Source organism: Lathamus discolor, chromosome 7 (genome assembly GCF_037157495.1).
Source record: "Lathamus discolor isolate bLatDis1 chromosome 7, bLatDis1.hap1, whole genome shotgun sequence".
In the NCBI taxonomy this organism is placed as follows: domain Eukaryota; kingdom Metazoa; phylum Chordata; class Aves; order Psittaciformes; family Psittacidae; genus Lathamus; species Lathamus discolor.
This window is the reverse complement of record NC_088890.1, coordinates 21,041,107-21,055,022: the sequence shown is the minus strand read 5'-3', so window position 1 is coordinate 21,055,022 and position 13,916 is coordinate 21,041,107. Positions and strand designations below refer to the sequence as shown.

The following is a 13,916-nucleotide window of genomic DNA, read 5'->3' as shown; positions in this document are numbered from 1 at the left end:
TTTTCTGAGACTCCCCAAGTAATCACAGTGAAGTAGACTGGGAGTACGTGAATATTGCACATAGCAAACTGAACCACAACAAATTAGTAACAGGTTAGAGTCTCCATGCTGCTTTCCAGCAGTCAGTATTAAAACTCTTCTCAAAGACAGTCACTCACAATCATCCATCCCACTCTTAACTGTGAGGAAACTCAAGTCTGTGAAGCTGAGATAGCTTTGCCTCTGATATACCCGCTGCATCCTGAGTCTACAACCACTCCGCAGATTTGCCTAGTGTCTCACGTTAATAGCTACTGTCACTAACTCAGCCCACCCTGAACCCTAGCTCTCATTCTCCTTCAAATCACTCCTCTGGCTGCTTTTTATAGAGGTAGAAACCACTTCAGATTATGAAAACATATGATTTTATTATATGCCTACACCAGTGAAAGTCTTAATACTTTTGCCCAGGGAGGTTGTGAGTGCTCCATCCCTGGCAGTGTTCAAGGCCAGGTTGGATGAAGCCTTGTGTGGGATGGTTTAGTGTGAGGTGTCCCTGCCCATGGCAGGGGGGTTGGAACTAGATGATCTTGAGGTCCTTTCCAACCCAAACTATTCTATGATTCTATGATAATACCTGGACACTCACATGTTAAACACATTGTAAACCTAACCACTAAACACAAACAGATAAACCTTGGGAAGAATGCTAACAATTTTTAGCTTATTTTGGAAAGTCTGTTCAGTTTTGTTTCCATTCTGCTTTAGTGCTGTAATGTTCCAGTTTCTTTGCTTGGTTTTCTTGTTTGCTTTTCTTTTTCTTTCTTGTAACGATTGTATTTCTTTTGCATGTGGTACATTGTTTATCTGAAACCTGGCTTGCTTTCCACCGAATCCCTCTTCATTTGCTCCATGCCTACAATCCTTCATCTTTCTACTCTTTTAAAGAAGTTTAAAACTTTATGATAGGTCTTCTGTCAAAATCGCCTCTTGAGCTGGTTATCCCTCTCTTCTTTCCCTTTTAAGCATCCCATGGCATATTCTTATTCGTATTTTTTATTAAAATATTTTAAACTCTTTTTGCATATTTTGCAAATCTCTATTTGTCTACCATGCTACATGGATATGCTTAGTCTTAAACTGTGTGAATATTTATTGTACACAGTGCTTTGAGTTTGTTTCTCCAAGGCCAACTCTTGCAGTCGGATACATAGATATGACTGCTGTTAAAGTCATGTAAACTGTGCCTGTGCATCAGAGGATTCCCTCAGTTTAAATGTGACCATTTGAGAGAAAAGCTGCTCTACAAGAACGTGAAAAGGATGATTCACACTTTAAAATGTTGTCCTTGGTTTGGATTTGCTTTTCTGGTAGATATGAGCCCATGGCGATGGGGATGAGAAAAAGAAAGAAGTGATTTTCCTACTAGGAAGGTTGAAATCTCCATGTGCTTTGTCTTGTAAAAAAAGTGCTACAAAAATGATAGTTAAATTTGTCTTTTAGCAATTATCCTCTAAATTGGGGGCATTATTACATCGGAATAACTTCCAGAACATATGGGAATGGTGTACTCAACCGTAGTACCCTATAGAGACATGGAAATGTCTGTTTCAGCCTTCTGGAGATCCTGGTTGCCATCCCCCATTCAATCTCCTATTACTTGGCAACCACACCTCTTCCTGGAGGGCACCAGGGGCTACAGACTGCATGGGTTGTGTTTTTTCTTATTTGGTGCTTAGGAGAGACAGCACTGCTCTGTGAGGTTAATGTGACTTTAGGTGAACTCAAGCCTTGGTTTATAGCAGAATAAACCTTCTTCTGTAGACAAACCCCAAATAAGGCCGAGAGAATTTTGAGGGAGGCTCTTTTTAGAGAAGTGCTTATTTAATTAACAATTAACATAACTTGTATGACCGTAAATGCAAGCATGTATGCGCTTTACAAAACAGTTCTAGGAGAGATGTTTTACTCTGCAATGGCTATCCTTGGAAGCTTTGTTTTGGGGTGATAAATTACCTGTTTAGCAGTGACCACGCCGCGCTGCGCCTCCTCAAGCCTGAGCCCACAGAGCTCGCTTTGTGGCGCAGCCGCAGTAACTGCGGACAGCGGAGCTCTTCCGTACCTTCCGCGCAGGTGGAGGCTGGCCGGGCTGCGCACCGAGGATCGCTGTCCCGCAGCTGCTCCCGGCTCCTGCAGGCACAGAGCTTGCCCGCTGTGTGGTTTATGTCTCCCCAGCAGCTCACAGCCCTCCCCTGTCGGCACGTACCGCCCTTCGGGAATTCCTGCCTGCTCCCTGCACAAACAGGCTTTGCTTTGGCACAGGTAGGACTTACGAGCGCCGCTCTGGAAGCGGCCGAGGCCCCGCTTAATTAATCCTCACACGACCGCGGGGCTCACGCTGCGCACGGGGGGCTCGGGGGAGGCGGCGCGGCAGCCCCGGCCGGGCCCGCTCCACCTCCCCCGGCGCAGCGCAGAGCTCGTCCCTCACGCCCCGAGGGGATGGAGGAGGAGGAGGAGAGGCGGCCGCAGCGCCTCCCCGCGCCTCCCTCCGCGGCCGGGCGGGGGCAGCCGCAGCGCCTCAGCCGCTCCCAAATGGCGGCGGGACGGTGCGGAGCGGGTTCAATCGGCAGCTCGGCGCTCTGCGGTGAGGCCGGGAGGCGGGGAGGAGGAGGAGGAGGGGGGGGGGAAGAGAAGGAGCGACAAGCGAAAGGGAAGGAGCTGAGCGCCGAGAGGTCGATGGGCGGAGGATAAATGTCTCGCTGAGTGTGAGGCCGCCATTTTAGATGAGGAACGAAACGAACGGCGCCGAGCGGGGCAGGAGCTTGGGGTGAGCCGGCGGGAGGGGCTGACGCAGGTACGAGCGGCGCTGGGCTGGCGAGCCACAGGGGACGCGGCCGGGAACGCGGCCGAGAGCGGCTCTCCCTCCCCCCGTTTCGGCTCTGCCTTTCTCGGTGCAGGGCGCCTGGATCGGCGCCGGCTGCTCGCGGCGGCGGCTCCGCTGCGGGCGCGCTGACCCGGCCGTGAGGGAAGGCGGCGCGCGGGCCGGCGGCCGCTTGCCCCCTGACAGGGCCCAGGAGGAAGGGGGAAGGCATCGGCCACCTCCGTACGTGCGGGCTGCGGCTCATCGCGGAGCCCTCCGCGGTTGGATCGGCTTTGCGGGGCCCGGGCGGGGGCTGCCGCCGCGGCGGGAGAGGAGAGGCAGGGAGGGGGTGCGTGGCGGAGCGGGCCGGAGGTGGTGGCGGTGGTGGTGGGGGGGTGCCCGCGGCTCGCCGCGGCGGGCCAGCTGCGAGGGGAGGTGTGTCGTGGCCGCCGCCGTCAGCCCCAGCGCCGAGCCCCGCGGCGCGGGCCGTACCTGGGGGCCGGCGGGGGGGATGCGCGGCCCGGGCGGGTGTGCCCCGCGGCTGGGGTCCGGCGCCGTGGCAGCCGGCGGGCGGGACGATCGACGGGCATCCAGCGGCACTGGCCGCGGCGGGGGGTTGCCGGCGGCCCGGCCTCCGTGGGGCTCCGCGTCGCTGCTGGCAGCGCTGTCCCCGCCGTGCTTCCAGCGGGGCCTCCCGAACCTCTCTGTTACTTTGATCTCCTGAGCCGAGAGCGGAAAATGCGTGTACGGTGCATTAGCGTAACCGAGCGCGTTCTGCTGGGGCGTTCTTGGGTTGGAACGGCTCGCTCGGGTCTTTCTTGTCGATTTCGGTTCAGTTTAAAAAAAGGCGTTTGAAAACCGGAGTAAGAATCTTTAGTCACCTAATTTCTTCCAAGCTGCTACAACTTTGCCATGCAGAAATGGTGTTACTGCAGAGCCAGGATTGTGCTGTTTCTGGACGCATTTTATCTACAGTCTAAGTATACACGCAAATAACCTGGCTGTGCTAACAGCAGCACCGCTCTTGTCCATTGTTCGTCTCACCTACGTCAGGCTAAATAACTTGTGTAGAATTTCTTTTCCTTCTTAGCCTTCAAGTGACATCCATAAATACAGGGACCTTACCAGGGACAATGAGAGCTCGAAACCAATTGTAGTGGAATTGCTAAACAGCACGGTGTGCATTCCAGATGCGATTGTAGGTTATTGTAGGTATGCAAAACAAGAAGGGCCTCTAATGGAGTAAAACTATGATTCTTCCAAAACCGAAGCCAACTTAAAATATCCGAAAATAGATTTGTACAACAGACTTCTGAAATATCTTTTATTTTAATGCTTCTGAAAAACTCAGCTCCAAATATCATCTAAAGGATCAGTGCATTGTGTAAAAAAAAAAACTTCTAGGATATAATTTGAATGGACATGCCTGCCGTGGTGATGCAGAAGAAAAGATTGATGAGTGTGAGAGTTAATTTCAGGCAGCTTGGTTAAATTCATTCTGTGGACACCCATTCAGAATGGAAGTGGCATTAATTTGGTTTGTCTTAATGAAAATTTTCTATCTGTAAACCCTAAGACTACAAGTAATCATTAAAAAGCTATAGATCTGTGTCTATGTTCATGAAATGGCTGACTGGTTAATATGGTAAGCAGTTTAATCTGGAGTTATTAAATGAGAAGTGGACTAGCTGACTTGGGTTGGAGCAGTGGTGCTTTCAGAAATCTGGAATGTGTTTTTCATATGGTTTGTTGCCATACTTAATATCATCAGCACTGGACAACTTATTGTGCAACACTGCTGACTAACCTGCTTTGAAAGAGAATCTGGAAGTAGCAGAGAAAACATTTCCAAAGAAGAGATAAAACTTTGGGTTTTTTCAGTTGAATGCCTTTTGTGTTTACCTATAATTTTCCATATTTTATTCTGTTACAACAACAAAGTCTGTTCAAATTACATCTGAAGTTACTGCTGTCTCAGGGCCTGAACTTACTACAACTTATTAAAATAACTCACATTTTATAAACCACAAACATGACCCATGGAAATCATTGGTCAGCATTTCTTGGTATGCTAAATCAGCACTAGTTTCTTCAGGGACATATACTCCACTTCTCCCCCCAGCTTATTTATTTGGCTAATTCACTGCTGGGAAACCAGGAGCTGGGGGAAAAAAAATAAGTTTTCCTTGTTTTCTGTCTTTGAAAATAAATTAAATTGGGATGATGAGACCTCTTGGTTCTAAAATTTCTTTAAGAGATGGGGACCAGAAGCTGCTTGAAAAATTACTGTATGTAAGTCTTCAATCTGTTGGTTTCAAATGCAGGAGTTGTGTTAATAAATTCACTTTTGTGTTATGAATACAGAATGTTTAAATTACTCATGTTCCTAATAAAGTTATGAGAGCAGATGAACTAACAAAGTCTAGTTCAATGTGTATTTGGGGCTCTGATCATGTCTGCTGCAAACATACTTTGTCTTCTATGACCCCTTTGGTCATTCCCCATGCCACACCTTTGTGGCACCCCTTACTTCCCCATCTTTGCTGTTGCCTTCCTAACACCCTCCAGGTTTTGTCTTCTCCTCTTCCTCCTCCTTTCCCTCTATTCCTGTGTTGCCTGCTCACCTTCCTGGGCTACCAGCTAGGCAAGAGAGAGGGTTTTATCTCGGCTTGGTTTCCTCACGTGGTGATGTGCTGCTGCAGCTGGCACAGCGAAGGTTCGTGCTGTGGCACCCAGCTGATGATGGGAGGGCAAAGGATTCTTCCATAGCCTGTGGGAGTTTTGATGCCTGTACCTGGCTGTTGAGTTGAAATAAGCTCATACATCCAAGAGCTGCAGGAGGAGAGGCAGCAGGGCAGCTGGGTGGCACGATCACATAAGGCCAGTTGCCTCACAAACAAAGGAAGCATGGCTTGGTGCAGTTGAATTTCCAAAACTTGTATGCAAATTCAGCTTGAAACAAACAAATAATTCAAAGGGATGATTGTTTTGTATGGAGTAAGTTCCTGGACCATCTCTAACTTCAAAATGTAGAAATCTGAAGAGTGTGTAACCATGTGAAGAGAAACACAAGTCAGCATTCTATTTCTCATAAAAACATCAGCTTATGCGAGGCAAAGTTATTCCTTATTTGGGGAAGTAGCCAAGACAGTTAAAGCAGATTAAAACTTGTGATTTAACTAAAATGTCAAGCATAGTAATAATTTCAGCAGGATTTCAGTAAGCTTCGTGTTAAGTGCCATTTGTAATGGAGCAGGTGTGTTTATGTCTGCCTTGTACCAGTTTTGATTGCTTTTGCGTAACTGCTTATGCAAAACTCTGCAGTATTTTCTGGTACAAACTATATCCATTGTGTATTGAATAAGGTTGTGGAAAGATTTTGCCAGCTCTAGAAATTAATGGAAAGACGAGTTGCTGCAACACTAGGAAATCGAATAAAAATGCCAGCTTTATGACAAACCAAGGTATTTTAGCAACAAGCATGCATGAGCTCATGAGTTTTGAGACAGCATGATAGGACTTACTCTCTATGGGTAATCCAGATACGTATTTAGTGACATTCCTAGTTATTCTGAAAAGAAAGTCTGTTTTGGACTAGGTTCTGTGACTAATTCTCAGTGCTCTGTTGGCTCTTGCTGCGTCCGCTGGTTTTTTGTAAACAAGGGTTTTGCTTTGAAAAGCAGCTGGCACACGTTTATCCCTGTAGTGACTTGAATATTGTGTTTGTACTAGAAATGTCATCTGTTTCACACAAAGTTGATTTTATGGCACTAGTGTGTAGTGACCTTTTAGAGTTTAATAGAATATGGTCATCTTGTGTACTGAAATGCTGCAGTGCGTATAGAAGGTGAGGCACTGTTCTTGAGTCATTTGTAAATGAGGGAAGCATTTTCATGGGAGACTTCAGAGCTAAGAATTATAACCAAGAATAAATAAAATGTTTACTTATGTGTGTATTCTTTTATTGGGGTTTTAAGTGGCATAACCAATGTGATGGATACGTGTGTTTTCCAGAGGGTTTTGCTTGCGTATAGGGTGTGACAAGCGTTTTAGAGCTAGATTTTAACCTATTAAAACTCTGGATTTGTGTAGAACAACATGGTGTCAAACACAGAGCACTGGATTGTTTGCAGTTGCAGGTGTGTGGGTTCTGCTGTTTCTCCCGTGCATGTTCCAGACATATCCTGCACACTCACATAAACGAAGCAGAGCAATAGCACAGTTAAAGCTGATTGGTTTTAACTTCAGGCAAAAGAGTTTTAGAATTGCCTTGCAAATTACCTGTGTGTGTGGTGAGTGTGGAAGTGACTCTGCCTTGTTTTCTTTGCGCTATCTGAAAATCTGCACATGGGACCTGTATCTCCAGCTTTTCTGATATAAGCCCCTTTTTATGTTGTTGTTGTTCTCAGTTTCATTGCTCTGTGGAATCTTTTCGCTTGCTGTGTTGTGGCTTTGCAGATGTTGAGTCGATTACAGTAGTGCTGTGGGTTTTCTTTTACTACTATATTATGTTGCTTTGTTTCGAATTTGAGCTTACCTTGCACACTTGCTATTGGTTTGACCCTAAAATATCTCATTTCTGACAAACAGCTGACAAAAGGGCTGTTAATATTGCATTCCAATTGAAACATGTAGTATCGGTTAAGAGCGGTTGAGACATCTTGTATATTTTTAGTTCACAAGCTGAAGGGAGGTTGCTTCACTAACTTGCAGCTGGGTGTGGTGTGGGGTTAACCATATTCATTAAAGCTGGCTCAGAGGTTTAGACTTGAAAAAATGGCTCACAGCCCCCATTATAGTATTGTTACAGACATCTTTTCGCTACAGAACAAGCTAGAGTTTTGACAATGAGGGTTTTAGGAACACCAGGCTGGAGAGACTAGCAAGAGGGAGGGGCAAGGTAGCATGCATCTAGGAGAAGGATGTCTTTAATGTACTTTTATAGGGCTAACATTTGGCTATACATTGAGAAACTTCAATATATGACTAATTGAAGTTTAGTTTCTTTTTCTGTAATGTCATTTCTTTTGCTGGTCATTAGCTTCCAACGTATGTCCCTGTCAACTCTATCAGTAATGTGTGCTAGTTTTTGCATGTTCCACTTTCTTACTCTGTTCTCATTTAATTGTGTTTGCTCAGCATCTGGTCATGGTTTCAGTGTTTTCTAGTAGAATAGACTGGTCTTTTCAGTCTGTTCATGTACCACAAAAGGCACTGCTCTCTCTTTATCCTTTTACTACCTGTGGAAGAGGTGAAATGTGTGTCCCCCACTGTGACTGCTTGTTGAATAAACAAGTAAGTTATCAGTCTTTGTTCTTTGTCCTGTAATTTCCCCTGTGTAGAAGAAACTACGTGTCAGATTTTATGTGAGAGTTTCGTGGTGAGACTGAAGGCAGCATAGCGAAACAGGTGAGGGTACGCATTCTCCCTTGTGTTTGCATGGAATTTACCTGGGAACACAGGCCAAGAGTCCTGCACGGTAATACAGCAAATGTAGGGAGGACCATTAGACTGGAAGCTTCAGCGGTGGCAGTGTTGCTGTGAAGGAAATATACTTCTTAATCATATTTCAGTGATTTTTAAGAAAATTCAGGCTTTATTGCTCCCCCAAACCTGTTAGTTACGTTGTTCCCAAATTGGTATCATAGAAAATACAGTATTTTTAGAAACCAATTGTTAATTCCAAGGTTACTATCAGGGTAATATTTCCCTTACTTTGACAATTTCTGGTATGTATTTCTTTAATTCCTTCAGGTCTCACATATTTTATAAGCCCATTAAAATAACTTTTATCAAGTTTTATTTCTGCACTTGTAATTTTGTGTGTGTTGTTTTAGAACCTGTATTGTAAAAGGCATGTACCTAAGTGTGGCAAATGTGTCTGAACTCTTACTACTGTTGAATTTGCATGAGACTTTCATGTAGGCACTGTGTTGGGGCCACCTTGTGCAAATAAGAAACATATTTTGATTATGCCAGCATTTTCAAACTTCAAGAGAGTTAAATATGCTGATGGTAATTCAGGTTTTCTCAGAGGGGAGAAAAGTACCTGTGCAAAGTGAGTGATGTCCTTCTTTTTTACAGCTTGCTTTTCCCTCCCTATTGCTCTCTCCAGTACCTTTTGAAAGCTGTGTCAAATCAATACCAATCTGTAAGCATGAGCAGGCAGAAACCTGTTTGCGGTGTTGAAGATGGGAGGATACTGGTTTCCCTTGTACCTAATTAGAAAGCTGAGCAATTCCAGTCATCTGTAAGTCAAGCTTCTGGCTAAGGAGCATGGATTTCTTCTAGCAGAACCTTTCTGTCTCAGTTTGATCAGTGCTGTGGCAGTTTGAAAGGTTCATCTTGTGACAGTTGTTGTCTTTATGTCGAAACATGGATAAAAACCTATCTAGAGTTCTGGTGCTAGGGAGTTGTTGGAGTTGAGGGGGAGCATTTGCCGAAATGGGCTAAACCAGGTTCATTGGAGGATGGCACATGTGCAGCTGCAAGAGGCTGTAATAAGTTAAGTAGCTGCCAGAGTATGTGGTAGCCAAAAGAAACAACAAAGTGTGCAAGCCTTTAATTTTATGCTGACATTTAACAAAAAATAAACCATATTCTGAATTACATCATTCATCTGTGTTAAATGCTTTAGAAGCAAGTATAAAGCTTACCCAGGCAATAATGGCATGCTGAAACAAAGTGTTCATGTTGGAGTGATACAGTGGATTGATTTCAGCTGAAAGTGAGTTCCAGAGCTTACTCTTAGATGTCTCAAACCTTTTAAGTTGACTGTGTAACTTGTTCACTGGCAATCAGGAGGTTATAAAAAGAGAGCCAGCTGATGTTGCAATCTAAGCACCGGCCATATAGTGGAAAGACTCTCCTTTGGCATGTCCACTAGTGCTATTTTTACCTATTCCAGTAAGATCTGCCCTTGTGATGTTGAATTACAGGACAGTACCTGGAATCATTTTGTTTTATAGAAGTGCTCTATGCTCTGAAGAAATCTTTCAATAAAATTGTCAGGCAGATTGACATAAAAAATTGTCATAGATTTGAAAATACTTTTTCTTCTGTCACCCTGTCACCACAAATAATACTACTGCTGTAACTGCAAGGGGTTCTTTCACTTCTGTTTGTGTAGTATCTGGCTGGCAGGGGGGGGGGTCTTTTAATTTTGGTTTCCTTTGTATGTTGAGTGTTTTGTCTTTCTCAGTTTCTCACATGGAGACTTTAAATAGACAATGCGATTAATTTTAGAGACAGGGAATTAACAGTGTAGCCCAGGATTAAGTGTAGTAGGAGGGTTTTGTCATAACGTCTAAAAAGTCTAGCTGATTTTTATTACATTTTAAGTTGATGGCTCTTTTCACACAATAGAAAATTAATATTTCATGCCGGGAATAGATTTCCAGCACTGCCAGTAACAAAGTGCCATATCTACCAGACTGATTGCAGTGAAAACTGGAGGAAACAGCAAGAATGCCGAATTGTGTAGCACTGGGCTTCAGTTGTAGAAATAGCACATCTGGGATATAACCCATGCAGATGTTTGACTGTCTGAAATGTCTCACATTTGGGATGACCTAATCTTAAACACAGTATTGTCCAGGTGGATCTTCTGAAACCATCAGCAGTTAGTATGGGAGTGACTTGTCACCACTGAAACACAAATGTAGCAGTTTGGAGCCCTGTGTGTTTCAAACTCATGTTCTGTTGGTTTGTGCAATCGGGTGTGTATTTGTAGCAGAATATTTCAGTTTTCAAAGCAGTGGTTTGACACTGAAGTGTGGTCAGTGATGCACTTCTGTGAGTTCACCTTGCAGAACACCTGCTTCCCTTGCTCCTTCTCCTGCACTCTGGAGTATCTCAGGTGGAAATCCTGCAAGTAGGCAAACTTCCTCCAGGCCAGAGTAATTTTCTTCTGCCTTGGCTTTGCCATTGTCTTAGGTGAACAATTCTCAGGTTTGAATCTCACATCTGCAATAACAGCTAGTTATTTTTGTCAGCTCTTTCGCTTCTTAAGCCCTCCTTGTTGCCAGTTCTGTTAGCAAATGATCTTGCTGATTGTTGCGTTTCATGAATCTCTTATCTCTCAAGAAAAATACGTGATTTTTACACCCTTACAGCTGTTACTTTTGCTGGAGGTAGAAATATCATACCTCCTGCATTAACCCATGATGTTAGTTTTATGCTATGCCTTCTCTTTTTAGTTTTATATGAGATTATTTTTTCCGTCTGACTGAGTTTACAATTGAAATGCTTTAGGTTTTCGGTCTGTAAAACCTCTACCCCTCCCCATCAGTTTTCTCTCCTTTTTCTCATCTAACATTATACATCATACTGACTTTTCCCAAAGTTTGTCCCAGAGTCTTTTCAGCTCAGTTTTTAGCTCTTGTTTTCTTCAGGAGCTGGTCTTTACAAATCTCTTGACCTTGTAGCTGAATGTGAGGACCATAACTGTATCCCTGTTTTTATCAGGAATTGTCAATCTGGCTACTTTTAAAAGACAAAATCCCAACTCTTCCTCCCTACCCTCCCATGCCTTTCTTAGTTCCTAGGAGGTGTGGTTCTCTGGTCTTCTGCTTATTCTCATGGTTCTTATGGTGGTTTTATTCTTCCCTGTTTTACTCTGCTTCTGACCCCCACATGCTTTCTGATCATGTCACTTTTAACACCTTATTCCTCAGTAATGGAATCTGTCAAAAATAAACAAACACCTCCTCTGCCTTGATTCAGTGGGGATTATTTCCTAAATATGCCACCGTTGCTGACTGCTTGTCTGCTGTTAGAGCCAGCTCTTACCTGAGGTACAAAATCCTCCTTTCTCCTGAGTCTCCGTGCTTATCTTTTTCCAAGGTGGAAACAATGTTCGCCTCATTTATATGTCATGTTCCTAAATGTTTGTCATTGAGAGGTAGACAAGTTAGTAGGTGGGGAAAATGTACAGTTCAGACTGTAAGTAGGTTTGATTTTACAGTTACTAAGTGGCTCAAGGTGGGGATCCCATAGCATCCTTCTGGTTTGTTAGTCTTTGGGAGTTTGCTGTCTTGGGTAAAAACATAGCAGTTCCCCACACGCTATTGAGGAGAAGAGGATGCTTCTAACCAAAAGTGAGCTAGCAATGTAAGATCTCTTATTTTTTTTTATGTGTACTTCCTTGTATTTAATGTAAAGAAAGACAACAGGAAGCTGGGACTGTTCAGCCTGAAGAAGATAAATCTTTTCTGTGAGGGTGGTGAGGCACTGGCACAGAGTGCTCAGAGAAGCTGTGGCTGTCCCATCCCTGGCAGTGCTCAAGGCCAGGTTGGATGGGGCTTGGAGCAAGCTGCTCTCGTGGAAGGTGTCCCTGCCCGTGGTAAGGGGTTGGAACTGGATGAGGTTTAAGGGCCCTTCCAACCTAAACCATTCCATGATTCTGTGATCCTGTCAATGTGTAAAAATACACTGATGGGAATGAAGAGGATACCAGACTCTTCTCACTAGTGCCCGCTGACAGTGCAAGGGGCAATGACGACAAATTAAAACACATGAATCTCCGTCTGAACATGAGAAAATGATTGGTTTAGCTGTGAGGGTGATCAAACACTCAAACAATTGCATAGAGAGGCTGTAGAATGTGTATTTGGGAGGGGGAAGGTTGTGTGTGTGTGTGCTCAAAACCCAGCTGATGTGGTCCTGGGCAGCCCAGCATAGCCAAGCCTGCTTGAGCAGGAAGGTGGAACTAAAGGATCTTAAGAGGTCCTTTCTAGCCACAGTGACTCTGGCTGTGTTGCATCTTTTCCTTCTCTAATCATCTCTGTATGGGATTGGTTTAGGAATGGCTAAGTAGGATGGGAATTTTGGGTAAGAAAGAATTTTACCACTTCCTATCTAGTGAATGTTTTTGTATATTTGACCTACTCCTCTTTCTTGAACTAATCTGAGCTTCCAATCTTTTAATCAAGTTCTCTTCAGCTTCACTAGGAATTCTTCCTCTTGCAGTTAGTGCTTTATGGAAGATACACATAGCCTTCAAGGGCCTAGCTTCTGATTACTTGCGTGGTTTGGATCCAGGATTTGTCATAACGTTTGTGAATCAGCATGGTGTTTCTGTGTTTTCTAGTGTCTGAGAAGAAGATATTCAACTTATACTTGATTTTACTTCAGTGAGTTTTTAGCTGCGAAAGATTTTGATGATGTTCTTGAATAAGAATGAGATGATGTTGGGTTGGGCTGGCATTTGATTGTCGTGCAGTCTGTCCTTACACAGTGTGTTGCATTGCACTGAAAAGTTGCATAAAATAGTGAAAGGCTGGAAGGGCCTGAAAACTCGAGGAGTAAAAGGATGATACTTCTATGAACTCTACTATTGATGTAATTCACAAAATAATTTCTTGGTTATGAATTTTGTATGTTGCACACCTGTACAAATTTGTTTTAAAATAGTAAATATCTTCTGTTTTTCTGTGTTACCTTCCACAGATGATGTACTTCATCCTTTTGTCATAGGAGTTCAGTTGCTGAAAGCAGAAGTAAAGGTATAAATAACTTTTTATGGTTATCATTGCCTTCCTCCTTACCCTGCCCCATTCTTTCTTCTGAGGTCCCTGGATCTTTCCTGGGGGACAGGAAACTTTCTGCAGCTGAGCTTGGTGCCTGTTTTCCTTCACTGCTGCTGGAATGTCCTTTCTGTTTTTGAAAGAATTGCACAAGATTGGTACGATCCCTCCATTTGGTTCAGTGCTTGTTTTATCCAAAGTGTATGTTTAACTGAAGCTCTTACTTTAGTCAGTCTCCACTAAAATGGGTATTTACTTTCCAGGTGGAAAGCCCTTCTTCAGTTTAGAACTCTAGGACTTGATGTTTGCCTGTCTTCTGCAAATAGCATTTGCTTTGCCACGCAACTACATGCCTGTTGCGAATAATCCAGACTTAATGTAAACCGTATATGTTGACATTATCTTACAACTTGTGGTCGTGTCCCCCTCCCCATCCCCTCCTTTTTCTGAGATTGTATCTCTGAAATAAAAAGTCTACTATGGCACTTTATTAAATAAAGAAACCCCCATCCACACCAGAAGTGGAATTTCATGGATTATTTAGTAAAATA

General features: G+C 44.0%; 1 protein-coding gene and 1 long non-coding RNA gene across 13 annotated transcripts in view; one reads left to right on the top strand and one right to left on the bottom strand.

Annotated features, from left to right (window-relative positions):
• LOC136018505 (uncharacterized) overlaps positions 1 to 3,048 on the bottom strand; it is a 68,700-nt gene extending 65,652 nt beyond the window's left edge. For all 7 annotated transcript variants that reach the window (XR_010614450.1, XR_010614451.1, XR_010614452.1 and 4 more), the window contains exon 1: positions 1,996 to 3,048. This is a non-coding gene — a long non-coding RNA (uncharacterized LOC136018505). The remainder of the gene's footprint in view (positions 1 to 1,995) is intronic.
• RAF1 (Raf-1 proto-oncogene, serine/threonine kinase) overlaps positions 2,140 to 13,916 on the top strand; it is a 43,934-nt gene continuing 32,157 nt past the window's right edge. The window contains exons 1-2 of one of the 6 annotated variants that reach the window (XM_065687735.1): positions 2,140 to 2,301; positions 13,289 to 13,344. The gene's annotated coding sequence lies outside the window, so the exon portion shown is untranslated. Of the gene's footprint in view, positions 2,302 to 2,709; positions 2,834 to 13,288; positions 13,345 to 13,916 lie in introns of those variants that run through there. The other 5 variants (XM_065687733.1, XM_065687732.1, XM_065687734.1 and 2 more) reach the window with 5 other exon arrangements.